Source organism: Panthera onca, chromosome A3 (assembly GCF_046562875.1).
Source record: "Panthera onca isolate mPanOnc1 chromosome A3, mPanOnc1 haplotype 2, whole genome shotgun sequence".
Lineage (NCBI taxonomy): Eukaryota > Metazoa > Chordata > Mammalia > Carnivora > Felidae > Panthera > Panthera onca.
This window is the reverse complement of record NC_138341.1, coordinates 45,398,255-45,414,646: the sequence shown is the minus strand read 5'-3', so window position 1 is coordinate 45,414,646 and position 16,392 is coordinate 45,398,255. Positions and strand designations below refer to the sequence as shown.

Genomic DNA, 16,392 nt, shown 5'->3' with positions numbered 1-16,392 from the left:
TCTGTCTGCTGTCAATTAAAACAATTGTAAATTTAAGCCTGATTTTACACAATTCACAAAATTATAACTGAACCCTCTCCGTGTTAAAGAGTTGAACTTATCTGATAACTCTTGGCCTGTGTTTTTATATTTAACCCCTCCAGCCTGACTAGAGAATGAAAACTCACAGTAATAACAAAAAAGTGTCAGTCCTTGAGATAGTATTCTACCTTATTTAAGTAGGACTGCTTTATTCTTTCCATATTCTTAGACCAATTAAACCAGCGGTTTACTCTGCCTTCAGGAAGATACTGTGCAGTAGTACTATGAAGTATCCCTATTTTTATTCAAACACCTCCCTGGCTAACTTTTCTCCCCTCTTACCACCTTAGGGTCCTGTGATGTCTCCCCACGTTACCTAATTCTTTCTTCAAATCTAGCTGAAGGGCTTACTTTCTTCCTACCTACTCCAGTTCATGGTATGCTTCTTCCTTCTTCCAATCTGTTCATATCTTTTGGCACAGATCATTTGGTGTTCAGCGTTTACTTCTTGAAGCCCACTCTGTATGTCCTGTAGTGTCTCTACTGTTTCTATAGGCTGAGCCTAAGGAAAAAGCTTGGGGAGAGGAACATGCGGTGTCACTGTCCGTGGTCCTGAAACCTCGTTGTTGGCTAAGGAGGTTTTTCTTAAGTGTACTCTGTTGACGCCTGTGCACTTTCTCTCAGGAATTTTTAAAGTGGTACAGTGGTGGTGACAAGGAAAATATAAGGCAAGGAGTTATTGGGGAAAAAAAAGATAAATGAATAGATATAGGGCTTTCAAGCCATTGCCTGGACAGAATAAGGCACTTGGATTTGATATTTTCAAACAACTACAGATGCCATCTTAGGAATAAGAAGGGGATATATAACATAGCTGGCATAGCCAAGAAAGGAGTTTAAAAAATTCGTGTACCAAGTGATATAAGGTTGTACAAAGGTTGGCATGAATAAACACATTGATGTTGGTGGGCGAGCAGACCAGACATGTAGTGGGTTGTGAATGCAGCATCACTTGTGTCTTCCCAAACTGACATACGGTTTGTCTTTATTTTTCTCTCTTGATTAAAAAAAAAAAAGTCACTTGGCATCGTAGCGGAACAAAGATAACTGTAACTTATGTTATGCATCTGATGTAGCTTGTACCTTCTTCATTTCTAGCATTTCTGTAACAGTTACATTCCAGCCCCAGTTGATGGTGATGGGCAGAGCATATACCCCCTACATTCTCTGTTAAGTTCCCAAACTAAAGTATAACCTCCGCGAGGACAAACACCTGATACTAAACATTTTTTGATGTCTTGAAATGCTTAAGTAGAGTGGCCGGTGCAAATTAGAGGCTTAGTAATTATCTTTGAATCAAAAGAATTAGAATGTCTTCCACATACACAGCACTCAACAAAGGCTCATGAAATGAGCAAGTTGTTTTAACACTTCCATCCTCTTCCAGGTCCTATTTTAAAGTCCAATCCTCCTCCCCTGGGTACTCCAGGTCCCAACAAACCTACAGCCCCTGTCAGTCTCTACCTTCGCTGCACTTAGGCCCAGCCCTCCTCCTGCCAAGCGTCCGTGCCCTCTCTGGGCTCACCCTTTCTTCCTACTCAGCAACCCCAGTCCCCTTCTCCCACCGCTCTCCTCAGGACCTCTCCAGTACGGTGTCTCAGTACCCGGTCCTCGCAGCTTCCAGCTTCCGGCCACTCAGCTCCCCGTCCCCTCCCGAAGGGTAACGCGGTTGTCATGGACACGGCACCTGCGCCCTTCGGCGGTGCCCCTTCGCTGTCGTCCCCTCCCCCCACCTGCGGCGTGGAGCTAGCCTCGCCTCCCCAGCTCCGCCCCTGCCCCTCCCGCTCGACGCTCCCTAGGCCGTGCGCGCCCGCGTCTCCCCTTACCCCTGGCCTCCTCCAGCCCCTCGGGGACCACGGGGGCGCGCCAGCGAGCAAGCGGCTGCGCCTGCGCACTGCCCGTCTCCCCTAGCGGCGATCCGGGCCGCTGCCGCTCGCGCTTGGGCAGGACGCGGGGCGGGCGGGGGGAGGGGGGAGCGGCTTCGCTTCCAGCCCTGAGTAAGGCGGAGACCCGGGCTGGCGGGCGGAGCAGGAGGCACCGCACCTCGGCCAGAGGCGGCTGCAGCAGCTGCTGCCCTCGTCCCCTCCGCCGCCTCTCCAGTCCCTTCTGTGATTACCCCTCCAGCTGTTGGGAACGGGCGAAAAAGAGGAGGAGGCGAGAAACTCCCACCGACCCACAGAGGTGAGTCCTGGGCAGAGCATCCTCCATCCTTGCTTGCCTCCCTCCCTCCCTACCTCCCTCCCATCCTCTCCATCCTCCCCTCCCTCCCCGCTCCCCAACCCTCCCGCCCTCATCCTTCCCAACATCCCTCTCTCCTCTCCCCTCCTTTCTCTATTCCAGCCTTTCTTTCATCCCTTTCTTCCTCTCTTCCAGCCCCACTTCCTTCCCACCCTTTCTTTCTTCCCTGTCTTCCTTTCAGCCACTCGCCCTCAAGCTCTGCTCTGCATCCTTTCCTGTTGACTCCATCTCTTCCCCCCTTTCTTCACCCCTTACCCGGTGGGAGATCCCTTGCTTGCTACAACTGTCCGGATTCAGGGGCTTCCAGAAAATTGGGCACATATACCGAGAGATACACTCTTGCACAGCGGATGCCCTGCAGGTCCCTAAATTATTCGGATTAAGGGTCAAGTTGTTTAGAGTACTGGGACCTGGAAAGAGAAGAGAGTCTGGAAAGAATCTGTGGATTTGTGCAGTATTAGGGTGGGGGTGGGGAAGATTGTCACTTAAACATGTTGCCAACAACCCCCCACACCCCTTTTTAGCAGTTTCTTTTTTCCTCCTGGGAGTTACATATTCCCAGTATGTGTCTCACTAATTTTAAATTAGCAGCTTTCCCCGCTTTGATGGTCTCTGTGAGAAGCCACAAGGAAAGAAGAGAAGAGAGGAAGAGAACAAGAGAGGAAGAGGGGAGGGGAGAGGAAGGGTGGTGGCAGTGGACGCTTGTATCCTTTTCCCCTAGGCCTCTTTTGATGGATATTTTCAAACCACCCGCCTAATATTTGTCTTGGAATTGAACCTGTGTATCCTTAGTTCTGTCACCATCTCCTTCAAAAGCAGAAACTCTCTAAACTTTAATGTGTGTGCACCATAGCATTATTTATGGAATGTTTTGGTCAACATACAGAACACTAAGGTAGATAGATCTGGGAAAACAGGGAGCAGAAGAATGGAAGAATACACTTTTGTTCATTATGGCTTAACTTCTAAAGGAGGACAATGAATAGTTTTGGAGTAATGAGTATGAGCAGGCTTATAAATATACCATTTTAAAAGCATTAGGTGCATTAGAGCTTTGAACAGAGACTCTTAGCCTTTCTCACCCATCTTACAGGAACTGTAAAGATCTTTGAAAAGAAACATACTGTGTAGTTCTGTTTGTGGTTTACAACAATGGAAAAGTTGAATTCGCTCCGGGACCGTTATTAACAATTTAAAATTTCAGTTGGTTTTGTACCACTTAGTTTCACTAAATGGTATATTTCACTTTGGTTTATTTAGCTTGCACTCTAACTCCTTCCATTATATATATTAATAGTAATTTTTCATACTTTTTGCAAGTATTGTGGCTGAAAAGTTTATTTATACGTGGTGGGACATCCATGCCTCAGAATGTTTAGTGTATTCATCATTTCAGAAAGCTCCAAAAACAGTGTAAGTATAAATCAGAAATGGAGTATTTAGAAGCTTGTATTTTGTAATATCTATTCTCCTTTAAAAAACCAACAAAACCGCAAAACCTTAATAGCCATGGAATAGCAATATTTTAAGTTTAATGAGTGTGTAGGGAGGGATTGAATTCACATGGATTCAGTGAAGCTGCCAGTAAGATGCGATGCAGGGAGCAAATGATTGATTTTTTTCTTTTTATTTAAATTATTATATGTCAGTAGTGCAATATGCATTTTTGCATTTTATGGGCATGTAAAAGTAGGAGTTGAGATGAAGAGAATTACCTTGCAAAGTGATTGAGTGCTGATTTGATGAAGAACTGATACAGTTAATCATCTGAATCAGTTTTGGGAAAGTAGGTGTTATTAGGAATGATGGACCTACCCTCTGCCTCAACTCCCTTTGGTAGGAATGCAATTCCATTAATGACTTGGCTGATTCTTAAGACATGTGGCAGAAGCTTGGTTGAATTATCAGTGTTACCAACATCCTGATGCAGAATTGCAGTCAACCCTATCTGTGTTTGAGTGGTGACATAACTTAAAAGTGAACACAATTGTAGATAGGGGTGTTTCTGTATCATTGTTGTTCCTTTTCCTGGAATGCTGTGAAGCTAGTGAAAGACTTTGGTAGTAATTGTATATGGATAAAATAAGTTAGTTTTATCCTAATTTACTCTCAAATGACTTTTTCCCCTTCCAGCATCTCTACTGCTCTTTCTTTGTGGGGCTTCCTACTCATGAGTGTGCAGTGGAGACGGCCCCTCAGTCAGTCCTGTTCTTTCCTTATTGCAGTTTTGCTACATAGAATGACGTGGGTGTTATGTCTCAGTTTTTAATACTGTTCTTACTGTGGAAAGAAAGGTACCATTTATTTGTCTCCTTTGTAAACATTTGTCCACCTAGTGAAAACAAAATATGGTAGCTTATTAAAGAATAGAAGATAAAATGACATCTGTTTACAGCAAGATTTTGAGACAGATGAGTAAAATTAATAAAATATAAAATAGAAGAGAAACTAGTGTCTTCAAAAAGCAACCTGCTACTTTGACCAAAATCCAGTTTACAGATAGAGACTTCCTATGAAGAATTTCATTTCTGGAAGCTTCTGCCTTTAGTTGACTGGACCTTTAAGAATGTATGGTACAGATAAAGACCCAACAGAACATTTAATGGACACTGTAGGAAATATTATGGGTATATTCTGTGTGCCTCCCTCACTCAGAGCTCTTAAAACCTGCCCAACCATATGCTAAGTGATGTGAGGTATTGGAAAGAAGTAAAAGACACCACTGTCTTTGACCTTAGCTTACAGTCTAGTAGAGGAGAGCAGGCATTTGCATGAGGTCATATTTCACAATGTCAAAGAATAAGGTCTTTGGAGAGAGCTTTAGATTTGAGTGCATGCTTTATTTAAGTAGTAGAGAGTGTTGTCTACCTTGGTAGACTCTGATTCATGGGATTGCTTTAAGGGTTAAATATGTTAAGCACAGTACTTAGTACAAATAATGTATATATTGGGTAAGCATTATTGTAATTAGAATAAATGGTTTTAAAATAAGACAATATATGATTATGTACTAGAACAGAGTGAAGAGAAAGTAAGTGAGGAATTGCAAACAGGACAGATGTTTATGTAGCCAGGGAAAGATTGTATTCACCGGTAGTTCTGGAGCTTGGACGGGTATTCCTGAGAAGCATTTCATGCAGTGTGGGTACCAGAGCTGGAACAAAAGCAGAAAGCGAAGAAGAAGCAAGGTGTGTTTGGGAAGGCTCCTTAGTGGAATATTTGGCATACTGGTGAGGGTATTAAAAGGTGTTACACTTATATAGCCAGGGTAATTACGCTAACACTTAGGATAAGGCAACTTGTTGTAGTGTAGGATCTATTTTATGACAGAATGTTTAGCTACCCAGGGGTTTTGTATTAGTGCTCACCCAAAGCCCCATCCCAAGACACTGAATCCTAGGTCAGTGTCAAGGTGAGGACCCAGACTGTTTTTTTTTTTTTTTTTTCATCTCTTTTCTTTCAAGGCAGAGAGTAAACTTGGCCTTTCTAAACAACAAAGGTTCAATATTGTGATTATCACAACTCTCTCTTGTTTTGACTTAACCCAGGAATATTCCAGGACTGTAGCTTGGAAAATAATAACCAGGATTATTTTATGTTGACACACATGAAGCAGGTAATTTTAGGGTAATTATATTTCCAGGAACTTTATTTTTATTTTATTGTTGACTTTTCCTAATAACAGCAGTCCCCCTTCCTCCCTTTTTTTGGTGTTCAAGATTATTAATGATCCTGTATGGATTATGCTATTCCAAGTATTTTACGGGGAGACTAAGCTCTGATGACAACAGGGGGTCTGTTGGGAATGTATGTGTGCACTAGGCAAGTTAAATGTCTGCATAGGATGGGATGCCAGTTTCTTACTGGCTACGTCTGTTGGTACACTTTTATTTTTGACAGGTGTTTATTAACTATTTTGAACATTTATCCACGAAACAATTATCCAACAGCATCAGTGATACGAATTATATTATCTTATTGGAAAAAAGGGTTTTCAGAAAATTTTACCTGCAAGTTAAGAGAATGTTAGTGTTCATCTTTATGGTTTTCATGTTTCATCCATTTTAATCCATTGACACAATTTGCTTTCTCTAAAATAGTAAAATACTCTCCTTATATTTATTTTTTATAGTTTTAATATTACTGAAAATGGTCACATGAAAATTATTTTATAAGAAACATGAATGTTAAAGTTAGCATTTTAACAGACCATAGACTGTAGCATTTTTCTATTTTGAGATTTTTCCTCAATATTCTGTTGTTTTAAAGATTCAGCATATCTGAATAAAACATTTTCAAATATATTACTTCTAGGCAGTTCCGTATTAAAGCACTAGTGATTTTTAACACACTTTACTTTTAGACATTTTTATTTTCCTCATAAGTGAATTTTTACCTTGGAGATGAATTCTAACTCAACCACAAAATATGCATTCAACAACTTTTCGAGATTATTACCTGTAACATATTATTAAAAAACACCAGTGATAGTCTGATTTTATAAAGCTTAATTTTATAGGGCTTTTGTTCCATTTTATTTACAAGCTGTATCTGCATGTACAACTCATAGACTATTGTTTTTCAGATGTGAAGACAGTGTGCATTAACAGGAATAAAATAAGCAATTTTCTTCCCTATATGTTAAGGTGGTGACCAAATGGAGAGGTAGAGTCAGGATAAGATAAAATGAATTAATTTTATTTCATCTATGGAGCTGAAAAATTAATATTTCCTGTTCAACTAAGGGTTTTCTGTATTTTTCCTGTCATGCTGATTAAATCCATGTTTTACTTGTTTTAAAATATACACACACAAATATATTTCAGTTAACATTCTTTAAAACTAGATCATTAGCTAGCTGAAAAACTAGCTGAAAAAACATGTACGTAAAATCAGATGTTGGCTTTCCATTATTTTGCTATTTCTCAGTATCTTGGTATTTTATGCTTTTTTTTTTTTGGGGGGGGGAACTAAGTAATATAGCACCTGTGGGAACTGCCTGATTGGGATCAAGATCCAAATCAAGTAATATCCTAACTTGCTCCAACATTCCTACCTTAAAATAACGGACATGCCACCAGGATTGAGGTAAAATAAATAATTTTAAAAGATCCTATGGACTATAGAACCATAATAGAAAAATTAACAGGACGCTTCTAATATATTAGTGTTGTGTAAACTGGGGTTATGTTGTTTATTACGTATCTGCAGTAAATCCAAGATCTTTTTTTTTTTTTATAGCATTTTGATGTTTCACAGCCAAAGCCATGAACTCCTGATGGAGATATGTCAGGTTTCCCACAACCTAACCAGAAACTGTAGTGACTCCATGCTTGACCAAAGGAGCTGACATTCTCATTTGATTTTAATTGTGATTAGACAAAGATTTGGTGCAAATACACTCACTCAAGTTTATTGTAAATTCAATAAGGCCTGAAAACTGTTGTTAAACATCATTAATCCATCTTTCAGTAAAAAGGTAGAAATGCCCCTCAACTATCTCAGGAAGAGCTAATTGTCCTCAGTTATTTCTAGGAAAGGACATCTTACAATTCTTGAGAGTTTACCGCTGGTCTTCATTTTCTTTCTTCAGGCATTGATACCTGCTAGCGTAATTCCACAAATTATGTTTTTCCCCCTATAATATGCAGAATTGGCATAAAGAAATATATACAGAACTTGTTGGGGAAAATGTTTGCATCTAAATTTATCTCTCTATTCACTTACACTCTCTTTGTATTTTTTATCCTATTACCTAGCATGAATTTATTCAGTAAGTTTTTTTGTTTGTTTTTTGTTTTTCTAAATATCTGCTGTGTGCAGAGCATTGGGCTAGAGATTGTAATTTTATAAAAGCACTGAATCAGGCACCAGGACACCTCAGTTCTTCCTCCAGGTTTTCAACCAACTAACTAGTTATATGACTAAACAAGCCTCACATTCTCCAAGGCTTATTTATTTAATCTTTATTTTAAGTGGTTTTGACTCTATATGATATATAGAGTGTTTTCTAGCTATAAAATTCTATAATAACTACCTGTGAGTTTCCCTTAAAATTTCAAGGCATAATGATGTATTTCTTACTGTGTCCCATTTGTTTTTTTCTTTTGAAACATAAACTGCTGCTACATGAGAAAAACCTTCATCTTCAGTGGCATATGCTTTCTCTTTCCCAAGAAAATTGCAAATTTAGCTTCACAGAGTCTCTGGGCTAAGGGAGAACTACAACACATTTCTCTTTCTTACCTTTCCGTCCTTTCCTCTCTCTCCTTTTTAAAAACCCTTCCTGGCCTGAAGGCATGTGTCAGTTGCTACCTCCATTCAGGGACTAGCCCATTGTATGGTGGACTTGTTTGAGTAATGCCAATGTCTCTGAAAGATTCTATGACAATAACAAATTTAGAATAAGGTGATATTTATCTAAAAATTATATATGCTCTAAGGTTAGTAGTTTTGCTTCAGGCACAGTGAAGTCCTGCTTACTGCCTAAATCCTATTCCATAGGACTGTATGGTCATCAGAATTTTACCAAATTCCTTTTAAAATTTCTAAAATAAAATTTGTTGAGGTATGTTTTCTGTATAATATATTATATCCATTTTTTTTCTTTTATTGAAGTGTAGTTAGCATACAACATTGGTTTCAGGTGTACAACATAATGATTCATTTATATATATTACAAAGTGATAACCATGTCAAATCTAGCTACTGTCTGTCACCAAGCAAATTTGTTAAATATATTCCCCATGCTGTACATTGTGTCCTTGTGTTTTGTTTTATAATTAGAAGTTTGTGCCTTTTAATCCCCTTTCCTTATTTTTCCCATCCCTTCACCTCTGGCAAACACCATGTTTATGAATCTGTGTTTCTATTTTGTTTTGTTTATTTGTTTAGTTTTTTGGATTTCACATATAAGTGAAACCATATGGTATTTGTCTTTCTCTAATTTATTTCACCTGACATAACACCCTCTAGGTCCACCCATGTTGTCACATGTGTGTGTGTGCATGTGTGTGTGCACACGCACGTGTGTGTACATACACCTGTGTGAGTGCCATATCTTCTTTATCCGTTTGTCTCTTGATGGACACTTAAACTGCTTCCATGTCTTGACTATTATAAATAATGCTCCAGTGAACATAGGGGTGCATATATCTTTTCAAATTAGTACTTTCAGTTTCTTTGTATAAATACCCAGAAGGGGAATTGCTGGATCACTTGCTAGTTCTACTTTTAATTTTTTGAGGAACCTCTGTACTGTTTCCATAGTGGCTGTGCCATTTTCCATTTCTAACAATAGAGAATGAGAGTTGCCTTTTCTCTGCATTCTCATCAACACTTGTTATTGCTTGTCTTTTGGACAGTAGTCATTCTGACAGGTGTGAAGTGATACCTCATTGTGGTTTTGATTTGCATTTTCCTGATGATTAATGATGTTGAGCATCTTTTCACGTGTTTATTGGCCATTTGTATGTCTTGTTTGGAGAAAAAAATGTCTGTTCAGGTCCTCTGCCCATTTTTAAATTGGATTGTTTGTTTGTTTGATATTGAATTGTGTGAGTTTCTTATAAATTTTGGATATTAACCCCCTATCAATTATATCATTTGCAGATATCTTCTCTGAGAAGGCTGCTTTTTCTTTCTTTCTTTTTTTTTTTTTTTTGATGGTATTCTGTAATTAGCAAAAGCTTCTTATTTTGATGTAATCCCATTTGTTTATTTTTGTTGGTTTTTAAATAGTTATTTATTTTGAGAGTGAGAGTGCAAGTAGGGGAGGGGCAGACGGCGAGGAGACAGAGAATCCCAAGCAGGCTCTGCACTGCCAGTAGAGAGCCCGATATGGGGCTTGATCTCATGAACCCTGAGATCTGAGTCAAGATCAAGAGTTGGACGCTCAACCTACTGAGCCACCCGGGTGCCCTTGCTTATTTTTGTTTTTGTTGTACTCATCTAAGGAGACAGATCCAAAAAATATTGCTCAGACTAATGTCTAAGAGCTTACTGCCTATGTTTTTTTTCAGGAGTGGTATGGTTTCTGGTCTTATAGTTAAGTATTTGATCCATTTTGAGTTTACATTTGTATCTGGTATACAAAAATGGTCCAGTTTCATTCTTTTGCATGTGACTATCCATTTATTGAGGAGATTATCTTTTCCCCCATTGTATATTCTTTCTTTGTGGAAGATTAATTGACCATGTAAATATGAGTGTATTTCTGGAGTCTATTCTCCAAAGTGTACTCATTTTAAGTGTGGTTGTGCGTTGACAAATATACCTTTGTAACCACCACTGCAATCAAGATATAGACTGTTTCCATTACACTAAAAAGTTCCATTCTGCTTGATCTGTTATTTCTCTGTTGATTAGTTTTTCCTGTTCTAGGAATGGATGTAGATTGAATCAGAGAATGTGTAGTCATTATTGTCTCCATCTTTTATTGAGCATAATGTTTTTGAGATTTCTCTATGACTTTGAATATATAAACTCGTAGAAGAAAACATTTGAGAAAATCTTTGTGATTTGTGGTTAGGCAGTAATGTCTTAAGACTCAAAAAGCACTAACTATAAAAAAAAAAAACATAAATTAGATGTTATCAAAATAAAAAAAAACTTTTCAAAAACACAAGATTTGCTATATCTGTGTATTTCTATTTGTATCTCTATATATTGGACAAAGGACTAATTGTCCTAAGTGTACATAGGACCCTAGCATCTCAATAAGAGAACAAACAATCCAATGAAAAAAATGGACAAAATATTTGAAGATATATTTCACAAAAGAAAATATACAAATGGCTAATGAAGATGTGAAAGGTGTTCAACTCCATTATTTGCCCCAAATAATGAAATTTTATTTATTTATTTATTTATTTATTTATTTATTTATTTTTAATGTTTATTTTATTTTTGAAACAGAGACAGAGCATGAGTGGGGGAGGGGCAGAGAGAGAGGGAGACACAGAATCCAAAGCAGCCTCCAGGCTCTGAGCTTTCAGCACAGAACCCTAAGCGGGGCTTGACCTCACAAACAGTGAGATCATGACCTGAGCTAAAGTAGGATGCTCAACTGATTGAGCCACCCAAGTGCTCCTAAATAATGAAATTTTTAAAAGCACAACACAAGACCACCGTACAAACACTAGAATGGCTAAATTTAAAAAGACTGACAATGTCAAGTTTTGGAGAAGATGTGAAGTGTCTGAGGCACTCATACATTGCTCATGGGAATCCAACACTTTGGGAAACAGTTTGGCCATTTCTCCTAATGTTAAAAATGCTCTTACCACCCAATCCAGGCGTTCCACTCCCAGGTGAAATGAAAACATGGCAGAAAGACTCTTACATGAACATCAACAGCAGCTTTATTCATAATAGCTTCAAACTAAAAACAACCCAAATATCCATCAATTCAAATTCCGATTTTAAAGTTATTCTTTGAAAAAGAAAACAGAACTGCTGGTATATGGTTTTGGGTTTTGTGCTATCTACTCCAAGCAAGCTGGCAGCAGAGGAAAGAGAATACATTCAAAAAGATTTGCCAAAATAACAAGAAACCTGAAGGATGGGAAAGTCTAGGTGTCAGGCCTCGGCTTGGCTTTCCCTCTCTTCCCTGGACTCTGCCCCTCTGTGTCTAGACCTCATCGTCAGCCAGCGGCATGATGGCTACTGCAGTTCTAAGCCCACCATCATGCAGCAGCAGTGTGCCTTCCAAAAAAATGAGGAAACCTTTGCCAAAAGTCCTCCCTTATCTCTTATCTCACTGTCCAGTACTGGATCACATGGGCATCCCCAATGCACCCAGCAGCAAAGACAAAGGGAATAGCATGTTCCTAGTTTAGGCTAATCAGGTCTCCCAGCTCAGATGAGATAGGCTTTCTCTGAAGTGCTAGGCTGTGTGTAGGAAATGAAGGGGAGAGATGTACTGAATGGCAGTTCTGTTAAGAAAAAGGAAGGGGAAACGAATGTTGGGTAAGCAAGCAGCAGTGTTGTTTGAATTTTATTTAGATGCCTGCCGTGATATTCATCTTATGGGAAGGAGGTTGAAGAGAAAAGCTAGGATTGTTGCCATAGTCTGTTATTGTGGGAACATGTGCAGAAACAGGTGACAAAGGGTACCCTAGCAAAAAAAAAAAAAAAAAAAAAAGGAAGAAATTTAAATCCTAATGCACAGCATGAATTAGAGGAAGAAAGAATCTAGATCCAGGGGGATAATTCAAAGTAGGCAAGCACATGCATAGTGACAAGCAGAGCCAGGCACACAGGGGCCCATAGAGTTGGGACAGGAGGTGAAAGTCACTGCTGGCAGTAGTCTGGAATCCAGGCAGGCAAACTCGATTGCAGTTTGCCCATCTGTGAAATCAGGACCTCAGGCAAGAGGATTTTCATGTTTTGCTTGTTAAGGCAGAAGCTAAAACAGTAATTATTCTCTCCTTTTTTTTATAGGTGTTGTCAACCCACTTTAGATTCTGTGTCAAGAATAGAAGCCATACCTTCATTTTGTTCTAATATTCCCCTATTTCAATCTTGGGCCCCCATTAGTTTCTTAATAAATGCTAGCTGTTGAATTAGGTCTCTGAACTCTTTCTGTCTTTAAACAAATGCTACAGATTTCTGGTTAAACAAATGTAGCAGTCATTCATCAAATACTTTCTTACAAGTTATTAAAACCACTGTTTTGGAGGACACAGCCCTGGATCTACATAAAAGTATGATAGAACACTTGACTTTATGAGTTGACAATCTAGCGGGGGTGAAAAGTACCTGAACCGTTTAATACCAGAAAGAATACGATAGCGATGTCGTGCAATGTGATACCGACTCCACAGCGGCATGGGCCAGAAGTCCAGGTGGACTCAGAATCAGAAACAAGTGGGTCTAGTAATGGATGGGAGAGAGATGGAGGAGGGGATGACCTTGTATTAGTACTTTTTATTTCAGTCCTGCCTCGGTCCGGGAACTGGGACAGGGCTGAGCCAGCAGGAAGGTGGGATGAATGAGCACAGCAGGGGCAGAGGTGGAGTCATATCCAGGAGAACAGAAGCTGGGAGGCTGATAACTGCTCAGTAAGCAGCTGAGAAGTGGGACTGGCCTGGCGTGAAGGGGAGAGCCAGGCTGGGAGTAGAGAAACATTTTGGCATTATCTGTATCAAGGTATCTCAAGGATGTAATAACAGAAGATACATTATTTCAGAAACAACACATTTTATCTTTTACACTTGCAGTAGTGCATGCCCATTGCTGAACATCTAGAAAATAAACAGAAAAAAGACACTCGAAAATAAAAATGATTGCAGTTCAACAACTATCCAATGAACATTTGGTAAATTTCAAGGTTTCTCCCTCACCCCAACCCCCACCCCTACTATGAGTATATCTGAGTTTATCATGCAGAGGTCTTTTTAAAGCATACCTGAGATCATAGGTATGTATAATTTTGTGTTTGGGTTTTTAAACTAAACATACTTAAGTATTTCCTTGGGTAATAAAAACTCTTCCTCCATGTTAAATCCTCTGAAACATTACATTGATTGGAATTTAAGTTTCTAGTTTTTGGTTATCTATGGAGATAAAATGTTTATACAGATCTGCCTTCAAATATGGGTTGTGTCATGGGCAGGAAATTGACCTTAGGGCCCCAGGAGAGTCCCTTAACATATATAGGTGATCAATGTCTGTGTAGTAAGGTGTATTTTCTTATATTTACTGAGATGGTAACATAGTATTTTATGCCTTATTTTCACTTCACATATAGCTTAGCGGATAACATGAGTACACACACACACGCACACACACATTTAAACTGCTGCCTTTTCTGTAGTTTGGTTTAATCATGGTTTATTTAATCCTTGTGTTTTCATGACAGTTTATTCCTATTATTTTGCTATTTCAAACAAGCATCCTTATACAAGTTTCTTGTCCACACGTTCTAGTGTATTCCTTTTGAAAGTACGCTGGCGGTTGTAATTTTGAGGAATGAGGTATGTGCATTTTAGATTTTAATAGTTGATACCTAATTGGTCTTCAAAATGGTAGCACTACCTTCTTTACATTCAACCAGCAGATGGAAAGGTGCATATTTCCTTAAACTTTTGCCAATACATGATAGCTTTAACTTGGAAAAGTTTACCAATGCATAGGTAAGAATGGCACCTTGTTATATGAATTTGTTTCTCTGATTTATAGAGAGGTTGACTATCTTTTCATTTGTTTTTCGGCCTAATGGCCTAACGTTTTGCTTCTGCTGTGGTAACTGTGTTCATATCTTTACCCATGTGTTTCTAGTGGATTATTTATCTTATTTTAATTTATAGGACTTATTTATATTCTCTGGGTATAAAGAATTTTGTTGTTGTCACACTCTTATAACTACTATAGCTTATGGGATGTTGTGATGTCTAGTAAGTGATGATTTTTTTTTTCCAAATTCTCTTATTTGTTGTTGGGCGTTTTCTTTAAAAGACTAGGATAACCAGATTATCTAATTTCATAAATAATACCCTTGAGATTTTAACTGGCATTGTATTTGATTTAAGAGTATTTGAGAGGAAAGTAACAACTTTCTCATTCATAGTCTTTCCATTGGCATGGCTCATTTATTGAGGCCTTTTTCATGTCCCTCAATATAATAAATTGTTTTCTTCATAGAGGAAAGTCTTTCTCATTTCATGTTACATTTATTATCATCTTGTTTGTAGTTTCTTTTGCTGTTGGGAAAAGGATTGTGTTTCTTTTACATTTTCTAAAAGGTTATTACCGATATAGAAACTATACCTTTACATTTTTGTGTTCGATCTTATATCCAGTCACCTTGTTGAAATAACTTTACTAGTTGAGGAACATTGTTCTTCTTGTGTTTTTCTTACCAATTTGTATAACCTCTTTGTACGTAAAGACAACAGTATATGGCAACTTACACACACACACACACACACACACACAGACGTAAATAGGATATAATACTTCTATTTTTCTTTTAGTTTTCTTCTAATTTTAGATATCTTTTCCTATTCACTTAGATTCAGTATGAATGAGTCATTCTTCATATATGAAATACACTATAGTGTGAACTGAACACACCTTTTTGCTTTAAATATTATTCTCAATATTTGTCTCTTCCATAGTAACCTAAATACATTGTTGTAATTATGTATCACTGTAATTGTGAACCTTTATCTCTGGACTAAGCAGGGTGTATACATGGATTTTGTATACTCACTTCCAAATATTTACTTGGCACTTTTCTAGGCCTTTATGAATACTTCATGGGGGTACTGTTTGTATGTGGCTCTTCAAGGGCGTGAACTAGGTCTTTTTTAGGTCTTGGGCTGAGTTGACTGGTGTTACGATGATGGTGACAACATGCTTATGATAATGCTCCTGGTAGTAAACTTTTAAAATTTTATCCAAATGCCTTTGTGCTTTGGCTGCTACTTTCAATACTATGTTATCGTCATTTTCCCGCTGACGTTCTGCCGCATACCATCCCTGTCTCACATTCAGCCTTGTCTTGGAGAAATATATGAATACTAACACAGTACTCGGTTCAGCACCACTGAGAAGCTTTGGAGATCTTCAATTCTTTAACAGAAGTTAATGTTTGGCACTAGATCTTTTTCAAACTTTAGGAGAAGCTTAACCTTGGCTTTCTTTTCATGGTGTTCTTTTAGTATGAAAAATGGTTATTTTGAAAGAAAACCTTTCATTGATTCTGCATATTGAGAAAATGGGCAAATTGCCTTGAATTATAATTACTCATCTGGTCTAGGCTTTATGCATACATATTGGTATTGATTTATCATAAATGAGCCTGTCACCTTAAAATCCTCTGATCTGCACTAAGATGTTATAAGTAGATGATGTAAATTCACTATTGAAAATAGGGGTTTTTCTTTGTAGAATATTAATTGAATATGGATGTGAAATGAGTGACAACTGGCAAGTCCGGATTCAGAATTGTAAGATATTTTTATTAACGTTGAATCATTAAATCTAATTTTTAGAAATGTAGTTAGCTTTATAATAGTTCTGTCTTTTCCTAAAGAATTGCAGTAAATATGAGTCACAATAATACTG

The 16,392-nt window shown here is 38.3% G+C and overlaps 1 protein-coding gene across 4 annotated transcripts in view; it reads left to right on the top strand.

Moving 5' to 3' along the window:
• Positions 1 to 1,863: 1,863 nt before the first annotated feature.
• The window catches only part of CTNNA2 (catenin alpha 2), a 1,102,119-nt gene continuing 1,087,590 nt past the window's right edge, over positions 1,864 to 16,392 (top strand). Inside the window, exon 1 of one of the 4 annotated variants that reach the window (XM_060656428.3) lies at positions 1,864 to 2,262. The gene's annotated coding sequence lies outside the window, so the exon portion shown is untranslated. The remainder of the gene's footprint in view (positions 2,263 to 16,392) is intronic. The other 3 variants (XM_060656443.3, XM_060656437.3, XM_060656451.3) reach the window with 3 other exon arrangements.